The sequence below is a fragment of the Serinus canaria genome, chromosome 6 (genome assembly GCF_022539315.1).
Source record: "Serinus canaria isolate serCan28SL12 chromosome 6, serCan2020, whole genome shotgun sequence".
NCBI classification, from domain to species: Eukaryota; Metazoa; Chordata; class Aves; order Passeriformes; family Fringillidae; genus Serinus; species Serinus canaria.
Genome location: NC_066320.1, coordinates 10,855,255 through 10,863,600, shown reverse-complemented (window position 1 = coordinate 10,863,600; position 8,346 = coordinate 10,855,255). Strand labels below are relative to the sequence as shown.

Below are 8,346 nucleotides of genomic sequence, written 5' to 3'. Positions count from 1 at the left end.
AAGAAAAACCCTGAGGCTGAAATGAATTGTATCTTAAAACACAGACATTTCCTAAATGTTTTATTCCCTGCTTTATTCACAAACAACATGAGAATTCCTCAGTACACCTGTAAGATTAACATCGAACAAGAACTATAACATCTGTCTGCATAAATATGAGTTATGAAGGAATATCTAATCTTAGAACAGCTTGTTCTGATAGAAGAATCAGGAAACTATACACATCACTGCACACCCATCATTTTTCCTGACATGGCAGACCTTTCATACAGAGATGACTATGAATACCCATCTTGTTCCCATGAGAGGTTAAGAAATCTATTTTTTCTTTCTCTCAGTCTGAAAAAAAACAACCTTTCTGGTAGAGAAAAAATTCTGGTAAGCAGAGGAAACTGGCACTTAGAGAAGGAGAAGAAGTGTTCTGTGTATAATCCCGTGGAAGGCCCTGTATAGCTCTCCCCACATAGCAGCAGCAAGCTCAGGTGCAGCAAGGTGGTACCTGGGAAAATTGAAGGACAATATTCAGAGACTGGTTGCTCTCTGCAAGCCAACCAGTGGGTGCTGCAGCGTTGTCAGAATTTCTTTCAGATCTATAAGGCAGGGTTAGTTAACAAAATCAGTAACTTTAGTTATTTCCATTCCGTTATCTTGTACTCACAAATGTTATGTCTACACAACACTGCAGTCTCCAGTGTGAAGGTGTCTGCTGACTCCTACTCATTATCCACAACAAAGATGACAAGCAGGATTTTCAACAGTCATCTGTAACATGCAATACTGAAATTTTGCATGAGGTCAGGTTTAAAATAGTATATTTACATACTGTTTTAAAAGAGTAATAAAGCCACATTTACCTTGTTTGAGGAGTGCCTATGAGAATATTTAAAACCCTCTGATAATTCTCTTCTATGAATATACATTTTAAGTATATCTTTGAGGGATACCTAAAATGATGATCTAGCATTGTGACAAGTTTTAACGGCTAGGAAAGTGTCTGGATGGATGATAACACCAGACAAGTGTCTTCTCCCTGTTCATTTAAGGTATTCCCTGGAAAGACCTTTTGCTGTCTGAGGGTCTGAAATCAGGACTGAGCAAATCTGGTCCTTGGTCACCCAGCCACCTCCCACTCTTTGTGGTGTAGCTATTTATGAACAAATGGGTTTATGCCTGCCTGAAGACAAAGGGCTGCTCTGTGCTAAATGGGGTACAGATCTCAACAGAGCAGTAGCATGACAAAGGATGCAGCCTCTGCTGCTCAGACCACTGGGGCTCTGTTCTGGAAAGCCCTCAGTGCCTGCCTTTGAGGCAGGTGAGCAGTCCCAGGCAATCCAGCAGAGTGATGTCAAGTTAGGGGGTGGAGGCCTGTACCTAATAAGCCTTTACTGGCTTTCTCTGACTCCGTTTTTGATGAGCAGAACCGAAACCATTTGGTACCTATCTTTGGAAGAACATTCCTATCTTACCTGCTTCCTGAGCTTTACCCTTTTACACTATGGTTTAAAAGCCACCATTCATACACGTGGCTGGAAGCTACATGAGTTCCCAAGCCTGGCTTCATTTCAGATCAAGCCCTGCAAGAAACTAATAATTAAAAAAAAATAGGGTAATGAAATGTTCTTCTGGAAATACAGAACTGTACATAAATACTTGGATAAGTAAACAATAATTATTGGGAAATTCTGCTTCATGCTTCCACCATAAACGCTACATTTCAGGGTTTTGCTAACATGTGAGAAATCAGCATCATGGTGGTGTTGCTGCTGCTTGACCTCTGCGAGCCGTGGAGCTCCAGGGCAGGCAGAGCAACTGTGCTGTCGGTGCCCGGGCAGTGCCGCGGCGGTTCCCAGGGCGGAGCAGGGTCACTGTCCGCCCGGGCAGCGGTGCGAGCGGGCAGCGCAGGGGCCGGGAGCTCCGGCGCGCTCGGTGCGGCCGCGGCGCGGAGGGGCCCGCTGGCGGGTGCGGCCGGCACAGCTGCGAGGGTGCCTTGATACGCTCCGCTCTCACCCTCAGACGAGCGCTTCTCGCCGCTCCCGGGGCGCGTCGGAGCGCAGAGCGCCACCGCCCTCAGGGGAGCGAAGGCGCCGCAGGGCGGGGTGAGGGAACGGAGGGAGGTCCCTCGGCCCCTCCCTGCTGCCGTGCCGCGGCGGCGGCGGCCCCGCTTCCCCCACGGGACTGCGCGGGGACCCGGTCCCGCCCCGGGGGCGGTCGGGGGCGGCCGGCCCGTCCCCTTTAAGCGGCGCGGCGGAGGGTCCCGCCCGCTCATTTCCGAGCACGCAGGAAGTGCAGGCGGGCTCCGCGCTGGCCCGCGCGGTGAGTACGGCGGCCCCGCGCCCCTCCGCCCTCCCGCCGCCCCGCTCCTCCCGGCCCCGCGCCCCTGGCCGGCCCGCCGCCCCTCGCCGCTGCCGGCAGAAGGTGCCGCGCACCGCCCCCGAGCCCTCCCGGCATCGCGGCGGGCCTGGCCCCGTGTCCCGGCCCGGAGCGGGCTGCGGCCAGCCCGCACCGAGCGCCCCGGGCGGCCGTGGGTCCGCGCAGCCGGGGCCGCCGGGGGCTGCTCCGACCGCCCTGGCGCGGCGGCCTGCTGTGCCACTCGGTTGTACCGTAGCGTTGTTTCAACAATAAAATGAATCTGTCCCTCACGGCTGCGTTTCCATTGTGTTAGCCGGCCGTAGGCGTGCTGGGAGCGTGTTTGTGCAGCCGCAGGCAGCGGGATGCAGCAGGCGGCCCCCCCGCCACAGCGCAGCGCTGGAGCGGGCACGGTGGCAGCGCCCGGGCGGGCTGTGCCGGGCTGCAGGGGAGCCTTCGGGCGTGCTGCGGCCGCGAGAAACCCCCGTTCCTTCCACCAACCCCCCCAGAATAGGGGAAATGATCATGAGGGTGCTTAATTATCATCAGTGGAATGTTGAGAGTTGTTTAAACCGTGGTTTACATCTCCGTTTTTGTCAGAGGCGTTCTTGCTCGGTAAATTCTGTGCTCTCGCAAACTGAGAGATTGGTGTTGAGCGTAAAAATAAATTGTGTAATTGTCACCAGTCAATTAATTCAGAAATGCTTAAGCAGAAACCGGAGATGTTGCAGTTTACAAGACCTTTTTTTAAACCTGAGTATGTAGGCATTTAAATTTGGTAGTTTGTGTTTTCAGTGAAGTGTAATCAGTGTTTACTTTATTCTGTTGTTTGTTTGTGCTTTTTTTCTCTTCGAGTCCCTATGTCAGGTGGAAATTGAGACACTGACCTCTTCTGCTAAACTTGTAGATGATGGATAACTTTTCACCGGTAACTCAACTGCAGAAAAGAGAGGTTGTCCTAACAGTGAGTCAGTATCTCTCAGTTTAAGGTCATACAGTAAAAATACCTTTTTACCCCCTTTTTCTTTTCTGTGGAGGCTGTAATGCTAGGCCTTGTATGACAGTTTCTTCTTTTCCAGTATGCACTAGCTGCAAATTCATACCTGTGTTTGAGGGAAACTTCTGGTTTCCCTTTGTTTATTAGGTAGATTGAGGGTCCCAAAGACAAGGAGCACCAAAGACAGCAGTTTGGGAATATTCCCAGTAGCTGTCGGTGGAAGTAGATGCGTTTTGTGGAGGGGTGTTAGCTACGAGGCTCAGTTACACCCTGAGGCTTTTGTGGGAGACTCTACCAGTGAGTCCTAATCAGAAATATCAGGAGACCTGCACTGAGCATTGCTTCAGCACCACTGTCCTAAACCATCAGCAGCTGAACATGGGAGGAGGAACAGTGGTTGTTGAAGTACATGACTGTACTGCCCAAATAGAAAGTGTGTAGCTTGTCTGTTGCTGGAGAAAACATGTGAGAACTTCTGTGTGATTAAGATTAGTTGATCTTGAATAGTTCTTTTCCTTCTTGGTCCCATGACTTTGTTTTAGCCTTTTTCTCAGGCTTAAGGAAGGAAGGAATAAAGGAGAAAAAGAAACCCCCAAAGCTGTCGGTACAGCTGCTGCATTGTGGTAGAAGTTGCACCAAATTACTCTTGAATGTAAATTCTTTGCTTTTATGTTCCATCCCCAGGATATGGGTCTTCCCAAGTCAGTGAAAAACATCATCTGAGGGCATGGTTAAATAATAAGTAGCTGTGGTCTTTTACCAAGAAAACCCACAAACATATTTGGCACAAGAATTTCAACCCCTGCATCACAGTCTGCTACTTCATGATTGCCAGAACTGTTCTGTAGACCTCTTTATAAAAAGAATCCATCAGAATCACCTGAACTTTTAAAAGGGATAAAACTAAACTCCCAGGAGGGCGGGTATGAGAAATATGAGGTCACTTTTTTTCACTGCAGAAAACAAATTGCACAATATTTTTCTTGTCTCTGAAGCAGCCTGTCATTATGAAGCAAGTTTCATGACTTGCAGTATTTTCTCCTTAAATAATGCAGAAACAGGATCACAGAGGTGGGATGAAAGTCAGGCTTTGGATAAGTGCTGGAGCTGATAATGTCCTTGGCTTTTGTTAGCTCATCTGCCCTCTAAAGGATCATCCCTTCGGAATAAAAGTATGCAAAAAAGCCATAATAATTTTGCTTCTGGAAAACTAATGTAGAAAATAGTCAGGGGTTCCGAGAGTACAAGACTTAAAAAAAAAAAAAGTCATTCTCAAAGGGCACATTGGGAAGAAAATATTTTCAGCAGCATGTTGTTTTTAGAAAAAAAAAAAACAAACCACAAATAACTGGTTTATCTCTGTGTCTAATTATGTTCTTTTAAGCTTGGTGCTAGAAGTGGGGAAATGAGACCAGAACTCACAAGGTGTTTATAAAAGAAATTTAATGCTTTTTGAAGGGAATGGGAATATAGTTTTATTTCTGAGTTGGAACCACAGCTTATAAGAAGAAATTTGTGGAAGGGCACTTCTTACTTTCTGCCAGAACAGCTTCATTCTGAATGATGATTAGAAAAGCCCAGCACATCCATTAATATTATAGCTCATTTAAAAAAATTGGAAGTGTGCAATTGCTTTAATATCTTTAATTTCTTTTTTATTAAGCTCTTAGAATTATTTTTTTTGAGGGCAGGAAAAATTTTACAGCCCTCTAGTCCATGAATGCCTTTTGGTGCAAAAGTAGTTGAATCGGGTTGTGTTTTAGACCCTGGTTTAGAGGCCCATTTTGGGTGCAGCTAGCTTCTGCTTTTATCCAGGCCTTTAAAAAAAATTATTGTAAGGCTGCAGGTATTTTGTATGTACTTAAAAATGTAGACCAGCAAGTTATTCAGCTTAGTATTTCTTGGGTATCTAATACTTCATGGTGTGTGTAGTCTAAATTGGTGATTCTGATAGTCACTGATTGCTGAGAAACTGTTTTAAAAAGAGTAACAAGGTAATCATTGCAAGCTGTGTGTAGTCACTAAAGATGGGAGATTCAAGGAGAAAGGAAGATGGCTTTTTTCCCTAATCCTTGAAGGTGCTGCATGTGCAAACCTGGCACATGCCAAAATATTTGTGAGAAGCTTGAACTCTGTCTGCTGGCACTGGGCTGTCTGTGCTGCAGCTCTGGGTTATGGTAAGGCTGGCAGGAGACACTTGCTCCTCTTTCCAGTCACACACCAAGTCCTCTAAAAGCAAGTTGATAAAACTGGCAAGTTATTTCAAGGTGTGAGTGCAAATGTGAGCTCTGGAAAGAACATCAAAAGACTTGGTGGTTCAGAGTGAAATTCAGAGAATCTAAATCAGATGGCATGAGGAAACTCTTGTGAGGAAATCATGTATGTACTTTTTAAGTCCATTTCCTGACAATCATCTCCAGCTGTAGCAAAAAGTGACTGTAGTGATTGGCCTGTTTACTGATTTGTTGCTGCCTGCAGTGTAGGTGCTTTCCAGCATGGTGCTCTTGGGTCTGATTGCTTCCTGTAGCCCTTTCTGTGTTCCTGGGAAGGTTTTGGTCTGGAGCCCACCTCCCTGGGTGCCCATGTCTCCTTGGGGAGGTACATTTGAGAAATGTGGTGACAGTGGGGCAGAGCTGCCTCTGTTTTACTTCAGCCTTTCCCCCCCCCTTTAATTCTTTCACTGGTGGAGTGAATGGGTGGTGAAGAGGAGGTCTGTCTGGCTTTTGTTCTCACCTTTCCTCCTTCCCTGTACTAAATGGTGGTGTTTCACTGGTGAAGCAGCTCCTGGCAGAGGATCCTTCTCTTTTGGTACTGGGTTCTCTGGTAGGGATGTCACTTAGGGCAGCTGTCCGGAAAGCACAGATCAGCACCCGACAGCCACCATACGCATCCTGCTGTCAAAAGTGAGGCTTCCCATCAGCTCCTCTACCATGGCCAGAAGTGACCTAAAATGTCCATTGATGCATTGCTTCAATAGATGGAGGGGTGAGAATGTTTACCTGTGGGAGTCTGAGTACAAGTACACACTTGGCAACTAAAGAAAAGGTGCAGAATGGAAGTTCTGTAGCTGTCTCAGCAGCATGTAGGGGTGGCTGGGCTGGTGCTGGGGGAGGATTTGGTGGGCAGACACTTGCAGCGCTTGTTCTCCCAAAAACTAGGGAAGGCAATTTTACTCTTCTCTGGCATACTGGAGGGAATTTCTGTTCAAGGAAATCAATGTGCTAGTTGTAGAGCAGAAGTAAAATTCTCTCATGGCTAACAAATCCTCTGGAGATGGGTCCTACCCTCATCCTATTGTTGGCTGTGACTGGCAGCAGTCGTCTCCTTTTGTTGAATGTAGCTCCAGGCAGGTTCTCAGGTGTTCAGAGTACAAATAATGCAATGCACAAGAGGTAGGAGTTAAAAGTAGCTTAGAAATACAGTACTTGCAGTTATTGTATTTCCAAGTAAAATTACTTAACAGGTGAGGTTCTTTCATATAGACACCTGCTTCTTGTATTTAACTCTGACAAATGAACATCAACCACAAAATGAGGTTAGTATGTCTGCACTGTTAATTGTGCTTTTTGTCAGGACAAAATATGAATGCTTTCATAGAAGAGCAAAATTAGAGGACACCTGAGTTCTCCAAAAAGTTGTGTATGAACCTACAGCAGTTTTGTATTGACTAGCCCAAGTTAATTGTGCAAAGAAAAGGGCCCTAGTAGTTTTTCTGATGCCAGTTGCCAGAGGCATGGAAGGACAGTTTCTGACTTTCAGGTGTGTAATTGCAGGAAGACATGAAAATTTAAAGCTGATGACTGAGGTGCTGCTTACAGAGGCTCTGAGCTAATTCTGTGTGTAGCTGTTTGTTTGTAATGTGTTGTGTGTGACAGAGAGTTGCAGCCAGATCAGTAACCAGGCAGATTTTCTGCTCCCCCAGTGCTGGTGTGTTGTGTTTGCATCTTCTCTGTAGAAACTGCAGAAATAATACTTAGAGAGTTCTGGGTGGAGTTTGTGCTGCTGCTGCAGGGGCAGGTGCTGAGCAATGATGCACAGGAAGCAATTGAAGCTTGTTAGGAGCACTGCTGAATTAAAGCAGAGGAAATGATGTAAATGAGCTTGTGTTTTGAAGCACACTGTGAAAACATCAAGTGCTACTCTTGAGCACCTTTCAGAGTGAACTCACAGTTCTGAGGCTAAGTCGTAAATTTCTGTGAAATAAAGTCTGTCCTGCAAGAGTGTTTTGGGTGACAGCTTTCAGATGACTTGTGGTAGCACTTCTGCTGTCTCTTAAAGACTTTCCCAAGCAGTGCTGTCAGAAAGGATGGCGCTTGACAGCACTGTTGATGTTGCTCACTGCTGCAGGGGCAGCAGATGCCTTGCATGTCTTGTGCTCTGGTAGAGTGAAAATTAAGACTGCAGAGTGATGGTAGTATAGTCTGTCTTTCATGTGCTCTGTGAGTTCCTGATGCACGTAGAAGTCTTCTGAAGAAGACAATTTGTGTCTTACACACATACAATTTGTGAAGTAGGAGGATGAGTATTGTTTGCAATCAGTGCTGGCTGGACAGAGGCTGGCAGGTTTCTTCCCAGCACAGTCAAACCATTGCTTCAGTAAGATGCCTCCGCAGGGCAAACTTTGCCCCAGTGCCTACAGTGTTTGGTAAAGGACTGGGTGTTAACATCCAAAATACTGCATTAGATTCTGCTATGAAGTGCTGCTATGCATGTTTCTTTGTTGGATTTTTTTAAATTAGGTGTTGGACAGAATCCAGTGGTTTTGAATTCTTTTGCATTTAATTCATCAGAATTCCTCTTGAATTTAAGGTCCTGGACAGATGGACAGGTGGAAATGATAGGGATTTAAATCAACTGTGTGAGGGGACAAGAAGGGAGGGAAAAAAAAACAACTCTAAACCAGTGTTCAGACTGTGTAGTAGAAGTTTTTGCCAGTAGAACCATGTGTTAAATACTGCACTTGTGACAAGTGTCTGTGGTAACGACCTCAGTGTCCCTGCTGT

General features: G+C 46.3%; 1 protein-coding gene across 2 annotated transcripts in view; it reads left to right on the top strand.

The window, feature by feature from the left end:
- Window positions 1–2,170: 2,170 nt before the first annotated feature.
- The window catches only part of CSGALNACT2 (chondroitin sulfate N-acetylgalactosaminyltransferase 2), a 31,785-nt gene continuing 25,609 nt past the window's right edge, over window positions 2,171–8,346 (top strand). For both annotated transcript variants that reach the window (XM_030241081.2, XM_050975949.1), the window contains exon 1: window positions 2,171–2,313. The gene's annotated coding sequence lies outside the window, so the exon portion shown is untranslated. The remainder of the gene's footprint in view (window positions 2,314–8,346) is intronic.